This window comes from Urtica dioica, chromosome 6 (assembly GCF_054948205.1).
Source record: "Urtica dioica subsp. dioica isolate 48M chromosome 6, U.dioica_male_clone48M_v1_H2, whole genome shotgun sequence".
NCBI lineage: Eukaryota > Viridiplantae > Streptophyta > Magnoliopsida > Rosales > Urticaceae > Urtica > Urtica dioica.
Window position 1 is genome coordinate 9214256 of NC_142761.1, and position 12203 is coordinate 9226458.

The following is a 12203-nucleotide window of genomic DNA, read 5'->3' on the forward strand; positions in this document are numbered from 1 at the left end:
TCGTAACGGTCCTTAAACGACACATCTACACCAAGACCTGTCCAGATCGTACACTTACCACAAGTGTAGAATGCTCCCACATAGTGATCAGCCTTCACCTATGTGTTCCACATATATGACTTTAGATATAGCTTTCCAGGCGTATATCAGTCATCGACCATGTTTTAGCACACCGCCCGAACTCAGGTGCCTAGCACGTGACTCAGTTAGATACGGAGGCTATGGAAGATAGTTGTTATTGATTCTAATTATTTAGAACTCAACCCACTAATCATATAATGCTAATAAAGTAATATTATTATCGAATTTAGTAATCATTTATTCATTATCTTCAAGTGGGCAATTTTCCCAACAATCTCCCACTTTGACTAGAGAAGATAAGTTTCCTTCAGCCAATTTAATTCTTTGCCATCATTGTAGACGGTTTAGACCTTGACCCAGGATTGAGATTCCCATCATATGGATTCCCACTTTTATCTATACTCTATCATTTATGTCGATCTAACATATGTCCCATTTATATTATTCTAGTTCATGCATTTTTGCAAGTGATTGACTTACCATTTAAGGTCAAGTCAATTTGTTCATAGTAAATAAATTTACTTTAGAACAAATCAACACTTCGCATACCTTTAGATTATACACCATACTTTATATCTAAAGATAACAAGTCTCCCTATTAAGGTGTACATCCCTTTGGTGCCAAAACAGGTTGCACCATTGCATGGTTTGATCTCATCACCACTTACTATAGTGTGATTTATTGAACGTGTTTAAATAAGAACTTTATTGACCTATTTTCATTACTTGGTTATTTATAGTTCATCCTTGTTTGTCGTGTTCATATCCAATATATACACAGGACTTTAAGGATTTACTATATTTAAATAACTAAGTATCTCACTATTTCCAGAAATTACAGTGTTTACAACACATATAGTTATTCTCGGAAATACGACATTGTCTAAGGTCTAATTATTAGTCCCTTTTAAAGACAATGTTGATAGCCTCAACATTGAGCTCATACCTTATATCAATAAGTATGTTTGAGACATAATGGAACGAGCATGTCGTTTCTAAATTTAATTTTAGAAATAGTTAGCTCAGTCAATTTACTTGTGTCATAATGAGGTCTAGAACTATAATAGTAATGACTTTATTCATGACACTTGTTTAGGAGCTATACTTATCGATCATTCTCAAAATATCGATTATAACAAACATCCATGTACAATCATGACTACTTTGTTAAGTACTTAGGATCTACCTTTCATATTTCAAAAGGTTTAGTAGTATAACTACTTCGATCCATGTCTTTATGTTATTGGAACTTCATCCTCAAAGGACAGTTCATCTTCAATTTTGAAGATCCCTAATGAAGTGGTTCGTGGTATCAGAAAGAAGAGTATCATTGATGATAATGTCTCTCCTTAAGGGCTCAATCCCTTACCTTATAGCTTATTAAAGCTTAAACCATTTCATTAATCCTTTTATAGATCTCTATATTCCTTTAAGCTAATAGCTTAACAGGTAGATCTATTAAATATGGGCTAATAACTTTCAGACAAGTTAGTATGATCGAGAGTGATATCTCAAGATCATGTCTTTCCATTTAAGGAAAGTTTATTGTTGATGAGAGTGACAAGGATCCATTCTAGGATGCTCCCACTAGGTTATTGATTTTAACGACAAGATAATTCAAAATTATCCTTCCTTTCAATTCATTGATTTATGTGGCAAGGTAATCATTGATTACTCTTCCACTTTAATTATTGAATAATAGCATATACATTCCGGTTAAGGATGTCATCTTCAATGATGGGTTTAATCCTATGAAAGATGTTGCTATTTATTGAACAACAAGTGGCTCGATTTCATTAAAGAAAGCTCCCACTCTTTTATTGAACAATAGTGACTAGAATCCAATTAAGGATACTCCCACTCAATAATATTGGTTATTTAGTGGCTAGGTTCCATTTATGGATGCTCCCACTATGTCAATGAATAAGAGTAGCTAGGTTCCAGCTAAGGATGCTCCTACTCGATTATTGAATTTTAGACTGGCTAGGTTCCAATTAAGGATGCTCCCACTCAATCAATAAATCTAGAGTGACTAGGTTCCAATTAAGGAAGCTCCCACTAATTTAATTCATCATCAACACTAACTTTTAGTTGTGTCTCCTTTATTACTTATTATTCGCACAAGTCATTGTCGAATAATGGTAATATTTATTTAGACGCTTTCAAAGCTCTAAATAGTTCTTAAACAATAAAACATATTCAACATAAGAATTTAATGAAGCAATAAAAGCTAATTAAATTCTAACAGAGATAATAACTTAGAAAATATTTATATTTATTTATTGTGCTTCTATATAGCATATGAACGGAAAAACGCGACCTTCATATTCTATATCTTTTTCATAAGGACATAAGCATTCATGCATATTCAAATATCATAAAAGCAATCAAGGCATTCAATTATAGAAGGAAATATTTAAAGACACAACCATGTGTTCATAAATAATGTAATAAAACATAAAGAAAGAAAGATTCATCCTTTCTGGAATAGCCATAAAGGCTACAATCCAGAAAACCTCGGATTATTAAATGACACATCCCATGTTCAAAAAATAAATCCAAAAATGAAAGTAATAAAACTAGCGGAAAATTAGATCTTCAAACGGAGCATGAACTTCTCTACAATTCGGGCTTGAATCCGACATTGCTCAGCAAGCTCGTCTACACATGTGTGCTCCATCATATCTGCTCTGCAACAAGCAAAGAAGTATGCTCATGAATAATTATCCTCAAAACATTTTTAGGATATCTTTAATCATGAATTTTAAGGTACAATACCAGCATTCTTCTTGTTTTTCTCCAGCTCAGCCAAGTACAAAGGACAATGCCTCTTCCAATGGCCTTCAGTGTTGCAGTGGTTGCATTTACCAATGCTTTCTCGCTTCTTTTCTTTTCCTTTTCCACTTCTCTTGAAGTTCTTCCTTTCCTTCTTAGCGGGACCTTTCCCCTTTGAAGTATTCGGACGTGCCTTAGATGACTCAGCACCAGAAGTCAACATCTTCTTGGTTTTAGGCGAAGAACTCTTGTCAGCATAGAGAGCTGACCCTTTGTTCTTCCCATGTCGAGTGATAGACTCGAAAGTCTGTAGTTCATTCAATAGCTGAGACAGTCCATACGTCAACTTGTTCATGATGTAGTTGGACGTAAACTGTATAAAGTCACTCGAAAGGGAATTATGGATTATTCCCACCTGAGTAACCTCATCCATATGTGCCCCATGGAGTTCAGCTTCGGTGAAGTAGTTAGTCATCTTCATGACATGATCCCTCACCGGAGTTCCCGCAGTCATCCTAGTGCTAGTGCACTTACGAGTGAGCTCAATGCGGGCTTGCTCGCTTTGCATCCCAAACATTTGTTGCAACGAGTCAAGGATCTCCACAGCGGTCTCCTTCCCTTCCATCTTAGTTCGCAACGCATCAGATATGCTTGCGAGCATGTAGGCCACCGCCTTGTTATTGGCAGTAGTCCACTTGTCATAGTCCTCCCTCAAGTTCTTGGAGGCACCATGAGCAGGAAGAGGAGGTCTGTCTTCAGTGAGGATAAAGCGAATGCTTTCACTCACAAGCACAATGTTGAGATTCGACTTCCACTTAGGGAAGTTATCTCCAGTCAGGATGTCTTTCGACAACACGGCCATAATAGGGTTCGACATGATTACTAAAAACATAAAAAGCACATTTACTAGCAATATGAAAAGAAACAACTATCAATATAATATAGGAAATAAAAACTATAATGCAAACATGCACGGGATAAAATACTAATCAAAAGAACCCAGTTTTTATATTCCAAGGTAATTCGACTAATAGCCACAGTCCGTTTCACTCTGGTGACGTAACGGAGTGCACCTAGTGAAAATGAGAACCATCTCAGATTAGTGAGCAATCATAGTACATGCACCTTCATAACTATGCTCACTAACTACCAATTTTATAGGAATCTTTGGCCACATGAGCAACCACCGGTTGGTTCATGCATGAGTCAACCCAACATTTCAGATAAAGAAATCTAGCTCATACGCACTAGCGTAACTAGTACACGCAGAGATCAACCCTCCCACCTATCGTCAGAGACACAACCTTGGTATTGGAATCAGAAAAGCCCTTCCGAATGGAACTGACCACCATGTTTAGAAAACCGCCGGTCACGAGGGGATTTTTCATCCTCACGGTGTTGTGTCAATGTTGGAGACCTACGACTCAATATACTTTAAGTATTTTAATTTTCCTAGCATTAACTTTAATCTAGGTGATCCACTCGAGTTAACTAAGTCATATTAAAAACTCGAGTGTTTCTAAGCTACCCTTAAAAACAGATGTTTCGATATAGCTTAGTGATTAGGAATTCGTGACATCTAGTCTTGATTATCCTAAAAGTATTCCATCACGGAAAAGCTCCCAGTAGAGAAGGTGAGACTCTAGGTCTTCTTAAGTACCTCTCAGCTTAGCCTCTTATCGGCTTGGTGACAAAGCTCTCCGATCCGTTCAACTCATTCATTAATTAACTATCCTAATCCAATTAGACAATTTTAATGAATGAAAGCCCATGACAACCATTAACATACGATACATGATCTAAGTTATAGCATACAAGCATGGCATATTAATTAAATAAACAAGCAAGAGCATGCAAGAATGGTTAGATTCGGATTGATCGTTTCCTATTTGATTCTATAAAGTAAATCAAGATGAGCCCAATCATATTGGCCCATGGATTCAATTGGGCCCATTCTTATGTCCCTTAGAAAAATAAATCAATATCAAATTATTTAATTTTTATAATTTTTATCGAAAAAATTAATTAAGTAAGGGCACATTCCAATGTCCCATTTAAAACAAATCGATATCATAATCATTTATTTTGTAATGTTTTAAATAAAAATCATTAGGGCTCAGCCCATATAATTAATTAAATAAAACATTTAAAAACTTAATTTTTTTTTCGGTAAATTTTTTTTTATGAGTGGGCCCGTGGGCCCACTAGGGTTTCCGGGCTGAGGCCCGGACGAATCCTCTAATCTTGACCTAGGTCAAGATTAGACTTGAGGCTGCACCGGACCGCCGCCGCCACGAGGGCGCGGCCCAGAACAAAAAGGACAGCCGAAACTTGTCACAAAATTTTGTGACAAGTTTTCTTGTGGCGTAGTCGTGGAGGCTTTCTTCGTCCGTCATGCTTCTTCGTTGTGTGTCCGTCTCTCACCGATCGTCGTGATCAAGAACGTCGCACCATCGGATTACAACAATAATAATAATAATTACATAAAACATATACCCTTTGAATTTCGGGTTTACAAAAAAATCTAGAAAAGCGAGAATCAAATATTCTACGATCAAACCACGAATCACAATCCACATATCATATATTGAATTGCATGAAATTCACATCCACATATAATTTCATTCAAACCATATTTAAATTAATTACAAGAACGAATCGATTAATTAATCATAACATCTAGCTCTGATACCACTTGTTGGTGGATCGAGCTCGCATCGGACACGAACGATCGCTCCGATGCGCCTCTTTCGAGATGATTCAACCATATAACCATATTAATGCGGAAAAATAATTAATTACGCTGATCATAAGCTAATTAAATTATGGTTATAATTAACAAGATCTAGTTATGTTTAATTAATTTAATTCACGAGAGCATATTTATCAAGCAACCGATTTGAGCGAAAAACGAATACTTACATTGATTTTCGGTTCACGAACAGAAAGCTTTCACAATCCGTCTTCGTCTTGAACGTACAAGCTTCCACACGATCGAATAAGGAATTCCTCCTTCAAGGACTCGATGTGATGATACCTTAGTCTTCCGAGACGTAATCTCCGAGACGAATAAGAAAGATGAGTGGGCACAGTCTTTATCTCACTAGATCACGAAACTAGGTGTTTCGAGATCTCGCTCTTATTTTACTAAGAATGGAAACGAATTTCCGAGGGGAAGAGAGGCAGAAGTGCTCGGCCAAGGTAGGCTAGAGAGCACGAAATTTTCATCAAATAATTGCTTATTTTTGTCTTCTCATGAACCCCTATTTATAGTAGTAAAAGGAGATATTCATGGAATCTTCCAGAATATTTTATTTCCTTTTATTGTGTTCACATTGGTGGATTAAATCTAGGCCATTGGATCTCAACAAGTGAATCCTACTTTTTCTCTCATCCATCAGATCAATATCTATGGGATATTATTCTTTTATTTAAATAGAGAATAATTTATTTAGTGAGATAATAAAGGAGAATATATTATTCTCCTAAATATTCTCCTAAATACTTTCCTGTAAATAAGGAGAAAATATAGGATAATATCTTATATTTTTCTCTCTCATTTATTTAAACAACTAAAGAGAAAATATTGGTAAATACCAATTATGTATTTTCGAATTTGATGGCACACGGCCAAGGAGATTTGCGCAAACCCTAGTGCCAAATAACCAAATTCGAATTTTCCATGTGTGCAAGGCCCAATTGCTTAAAACTCAATTAATCATTTATTTACTTGGTCCAACAATAAACAAATAATTAATAATTGTTTATTTACTTGATCAAACAATAAATAAACAATTCTACCATAAATATTTATTTAATTCTGCGAATACCCGTTTTCCAGAATTAATACTGTCAATCACAATTACAGCAAGTGAGATTAATAATGATAAACATTATTATACGAAAGTTCTTATCTGCCTTTATCAGAGCCGAATCGGGGACTATGGACCTAGTAATAGGAGCTTAACAAATCCGATGAAAAAGACGAAATAATGCTTTCTCTTTTGTCCATCGATTCGTCTAATCTTGGTCAAATACTCCACCTTGTAAGCCAAGACTGAACTCTCCTTTATACTAGAATTATATTTACTCATCGTGACGAGTGTCCACTGATATAGTCATTTCGTGATCAAGATCCTCCAGGTTCAACCCGTATCGAGAGAAGTCAATTTATCCTTATACTTCTCTTGATACATATCAGCCCTAAGCATTGTTGCTTCCCCAGCGAAAGATTCTTTCGAACGTTACTTACTTCGAAAGTGCTAGCGATCTATCGGTTCTGGAATCAACCCTTAGGTGAGTGAACATTAACCTTCTTTCAGGAAGGCTGGATTCCGTATCTGTAAATCACTTCCCACTCGAATCATGCTCTGAGAAAACTCCCAAGACATAAGCTGTGATTAGCATGAATAGCCTTTTAGCGAATGAGTCAAAGAGCTCAGTAACATAACCCAGTGTCCATGATCACTTCAGGATTTAGATCAAGTCTCACTGTGACCATCATAGTGGCCTCGGTTAGTGTGTTGTAACGGTCCTTAAACGACACATCTACACCAAGACATGTCCAGGTCGTACACTTACCACAAGTGTAGAATGCTCCCACATAGTGATCAGCTTTCACCTATGTGTTCCACATATATGATTTTAGATATAGCTTTCCAGCCGTATATCAGTCATCGACCATGTTTTAGCACACCGCCTGAACTCAGGTGCCCAGCACGTGACTCAGTTAGATACGGAGGCTATGGAAGATAGTTGTTATTGATTCTAATTGTTTAGAACTCAACCTACTAATCATATAATGCTAATAAAGTAATATTATTATCGAATTTAGTAATCATTTATTCATTATCTTCAAGTGGGCAATATTCCCAACAGTTTGATGTTTAAATTGTATGAGCAGCTAACGCTCTCACCTTCTACTCATATGATCCATATGGTGCATCAAACATCCGGGATAGTAATACTTGTAATGACTTTTGACGATTTAAGTTTGAAATGCTATTTGCATATTCGGAAGATGGAACCAGATATGAAGTTATTTAATCTCGCTTTGGAGCTTCATACATTGCAAGAATCCTCAGTGCCCAATTCTATGCGTGTTGCTTCAACTCCGCACACCGGTGAGAGTGGTTGTACTCGAACTACACGTACACGATTGCAAAATATCCTTCTCCTACATCTGAGGCCCATGGTTGTGAGATCCCCATCTTTGACCAAATCATTCAGAATACTTATGGATTAGATGACATGAACATTTTCGAGGTGATTCCAAGATAAAGCCTTTACCCAGCTCGCGAACCTAGGGAGTCTGTTCACCTTTCCAATAATCGACGCAGTCCCCTCCACCTTCCCAAGACCCGATGAAGTGTCCTCAACCTTTCCAAGACCTGAGGCAGTGCTCTCCGCCTTCCCAAGACCCTAGGCATGTGCCCTACACGTTCCCAAGTTTCGAGGCCGGATTCTTCCCAAAAAAAAAAAAAACCATGGAGTGGGGTCCTCTACCACTAGGACAAATTGGGTTTTTATATTCAGACAGTTTTTGGATGCAGTTAGTCGCGTCTAAAACTATCACCGGACTTCACAATGAAATGATTTTTCAAAAAATTTAGCGGGATTTACTTCCCTCTTTATTTTTGTTCATTTATTTTATTAGGTCAAATATGTATGACTTTTTTCGTTCTTTTAATCTTCTCATTTCTTCGTCTTTTCTTCTTCTCCTATGCTCTCTCTCTCTCTCTCTCTCTCTCTCTCTCTCTCTCTCTCTCGCTCTCTTCTTTTTCTTGATTATTCTTCTCTTCTCCGTGACTCTTCTCCACTGCTTCTCTCTGCTCCAATGACCGAGACTCTGACCACCACTATCTTATTTGTAGGGAAATTTGGATTTCAACGTAAGAGACGCGGAAGTGAATCAGAAGAGAAAAAATGAGATGGGAAGAAGATATTCACAGGTAAAGAAGGATGTATGTTTATTTGATTTGTAGGGATATTTAATATTGCTGGATGATTATTTTGACTGGTTAGGGATTCTGGAATGTTGATTACATATATGGTAAAATCCATCTCCTTCTATTCTTTATGAAAACTGAATTGTTATAGCTTTTGGTTGATGACTATTTTTAGCGGTTAGGCATTCTGGAATAATTTCAGTTTTATTTTGTTTAATCTTTTTGTTGTTTATTTTTTCACACACAGTAATAAACGGTTATAGCTTTTGGAAGCTAGTATTGTTGAATTGTGTATTTTGTAAGAATAGGAAAATAATAGTTGTAGGCTCAGATTATAAAATCCATAAGGTTTAAGGTATTTTATTTGTATATTATGTTACTATTTGTGGTCTTTGATTTGTAAAAATTTTGCTCGTAATCTTTGTTGGGACATAATTAAGATGGAAGCAACAGCGACCTTGGTGTGTCTGCGCGCGTTGTGTTTGAATGTGTTGGTGTGTTTATTTGTTTGTGTGCGCTCTGTGTGTGTGCAAGTGTGTGTGTGTGTGTGTGTTTGTGTTTGTGCGCGCGCGAGCGGCCTCAAATCGTACCACTGTTGACTGCTCAACTATATGGCTCTCCTTGGCCTATGTTGATCTTGGTTAGTTTTTGTTTATTTTTGTCATTATTTTTCTACTATTTTAGCACTACTACAAATACAGTCTTTCGGTGCGGATGACGTTTGGGTGCGACTTTTCGCACCTAAAAGTCGCACCAAAAAAGACTTTTGGGTGCGAAAAGTCGCATCCAAAAGACATTGAAGCAACTAAAAAATTTCGTTGATTTTTTTAAATTTGGGTGCGAAAAGTCGCACCCAAAAGTTCATTAATACCTTTGGGTGCGACAGAGTCGCACCTAAAAATCAAGGTTACCTTTTGGGTGCGACTTTGTCGCACCCAAAAGTCCAAATATTTTAAGCGGTCTTTTTCCCTCCTTCTGTATAAAATTTTGACCTGTCAAAACATTGGGTGCGACCAAGTCGCACCCAAAAAGTCCATTGGGTGCGACTTTTCACACCCAAAAGGTCTATTGGGTGCGACAAAGTCGCACCCAAATTCTAGGTCATGTTATAAAAAAAAAATCAGTCTGAGCTTTTTACTCTCTCTCTCACGCTCTCACTCTCGATTTCTCTCTCAGCTCACTATATATATATATCTCTCATCTTCTCCGGTCCTCACTGCTGTTGACCTCAATCGGAACGAAGAAGAGGGATCGAGCGAGAGAGAGGCTGAGAAGGAGAGCGAGGTGAGCTCGCGGAGGAAGAGCTCGGCCACCAGCACAACCCGAGCGAGCCCCAAACTCCACCGCGCACGCTCCGGCTGTGACGAGGAGAACCACCGCGAGTCACCGGAGCACGCCGACCGAGGACGAGCGCCGGAAAAAGAGTGAGGGACCGTCGGACAGCGTGAAAATCACGGAATCAAGGTGAGTAGCTTGCCCGGATTGATTTTTGGATTAGGGTTTATGAAGTGGATTTAGGGCTTTTTGATTCTGAATGAAATGGATGATTCTTGAAGTGAGTTTGGAATTTAGTCAGGTTAGAACTATTTGAACAGCCTCTGTAAATTGACGTGGGCAGTTCGGTACTTATTTAATTTGGATTTGTTGATATTTTTCCTGGAAAGTAGACGTTATGGGCTTTCTAAAATGACCAAGAACGTGTAAATTGTTGAGATTTGAGTGAGTTGTGAATTTTTGAAAACAGGGTTTAAAAGCTGAGAATTCTGAGCGTGTGTTTGAATTTTTGGCCGAAAATTGGAAAAAAATTAGGGTTGAGGAATTATGATTTGGGGCTTTTAATTTATGAGATTAGTTTGATGATTCTGGAGTGTTTTGTGGTTCGTTTGGTGTTTGGGTTTCGATCGACAAGCTTCGTTTTGTATTGAAATGATTTTTGGACGAATTTTTGATGTTTTTGTTACTCTTGGCCTGTAAAAGGTTTGGGTTGCTGTTTGGATTATGTTGTTTGAGTGTTAATGTTGTTATGAGGCTTTGATGAGTGTGTGAAAGATTGAACTTTCTTTGGCACCTTTGGATGTCTATATGCTTTCAGAGGATGAGGCGTTCGACCTTCTGAACTGATAGCAATAATAGAGTAGGTATTATATCTGATTGGTGATCTCCTTGTTTTCTCTCCTGTGACTCAGGCTAGGTTACACAGGTTTTTGGAGAGAACGAAGGAGTCGAAGAGTGATGCCGAACTGCAGAGAGTAGGGAAAAAAGTTACTAAATTGCTGGGAAATAAGAAGGTGATCGAAGCAAGCAAAATTGTGAAGAAACAAGATGATTCGGAGCCTTAAGGTTTTCCTTTTGCAATGGGATTTTTTTTTGTTTGTCTTACTATTCTCGTTGATTCGGGGTAAATAATTTCCTTTGATATAGGTCGGAGCTCGGCTGGTTCAATTGTTAATGGAAACAGCGTATATACATCTTCCGGTCGATCGAATAGGAGATGTTCCGCCAGACTTACGCCCCGCATTTAATCATAACCTTAAGACAGTGACTATAGTTACACAGTATATTGAATGCCATCCACTTATCCTAAAAGGCCTGGAGAAAGCTGTAAGTATATTTGGGTTACTTTGGACTTGTATGTTGTCATTTGTTTCAGCTTCGATTTTGTTTTTCTTTACTGAAATATTGTAACTGGGTTTATAAGTTAAGTGTTCTCTTTCTTTGTTGTGTGTGACATTACTTTTAGGATCATACTTATTTATTGAATCATTATTGTTTTAAAATTTCAATCTTCTGTAGATATGACAGAGGAGGCTTTTTGTACTTGCCGTCATATGTTATGCGGACACATGGTGCAAGACAACAAAGCAATTCACTTAAGAGGACACCCAAGAAGCAACTGGAACCGGTTTTTGAGGTCCGCAAGCTGTTAGATTTATTTTATTTTTGTTTCCTTTTGTTGTGCATTACCAGTACTGCACAACCAGCCATCACAAGGTTTTTTTTGGGGTCACAATCACTATTTGCTTACTACATCCGGTCTCTTGTATCCATGTTGTACTGATTCATGCATATTTTGAATGTTAGTCCCTGAACTCACTTGTTTTTGTTCTTGTAGTTGATTCAATAAGTTGACAGTTTTCTATAACTTTTTATTAGATGTATTTAATTGTTTGAGACTAAGCTTAATTTATTTGTTTGAGAGCCTGTGAGTTTATGTGAATGAATTCAATTTCTTTTTATTTTTAAAAATAAATTAAGAATTGAAGTCACTTTTAAATCAGGTGACAACTAAAGCATTTTTGTACTAGTGATTACATTTTTCAAAGATTTAAAGTCACTTTATAATAGAGCGACGTCTAAAGTACTATTTTTTTTCCCCAAAACTGACTATCGGGTGCGACT

The 12203-nt window shown here is 37.2% G+C and overlaps 1 long non-coding RNA gene across 1 annotated transcript; it reads left to right on the forward strand.

Moving 5' to 3' along the window:
* The first annotated feature begins 11224 nt into the window (after nucleotides 1–11224).
* LOC149393297 (uncharacterized) lies at nucleotides 11225–12000 on the forward strand. Its single transcript, XR_016299904.1, has 2 exons — nucleotides 11225–11405; nucleotides 11598–12000. It is a non-coding gene; the product is annotated as an uncharacterized LOC149393297 (long non-coding RNA).
* The last annotated feature ends 203 nt before the right edge of the window (nucleotides 12001–12203 follow it).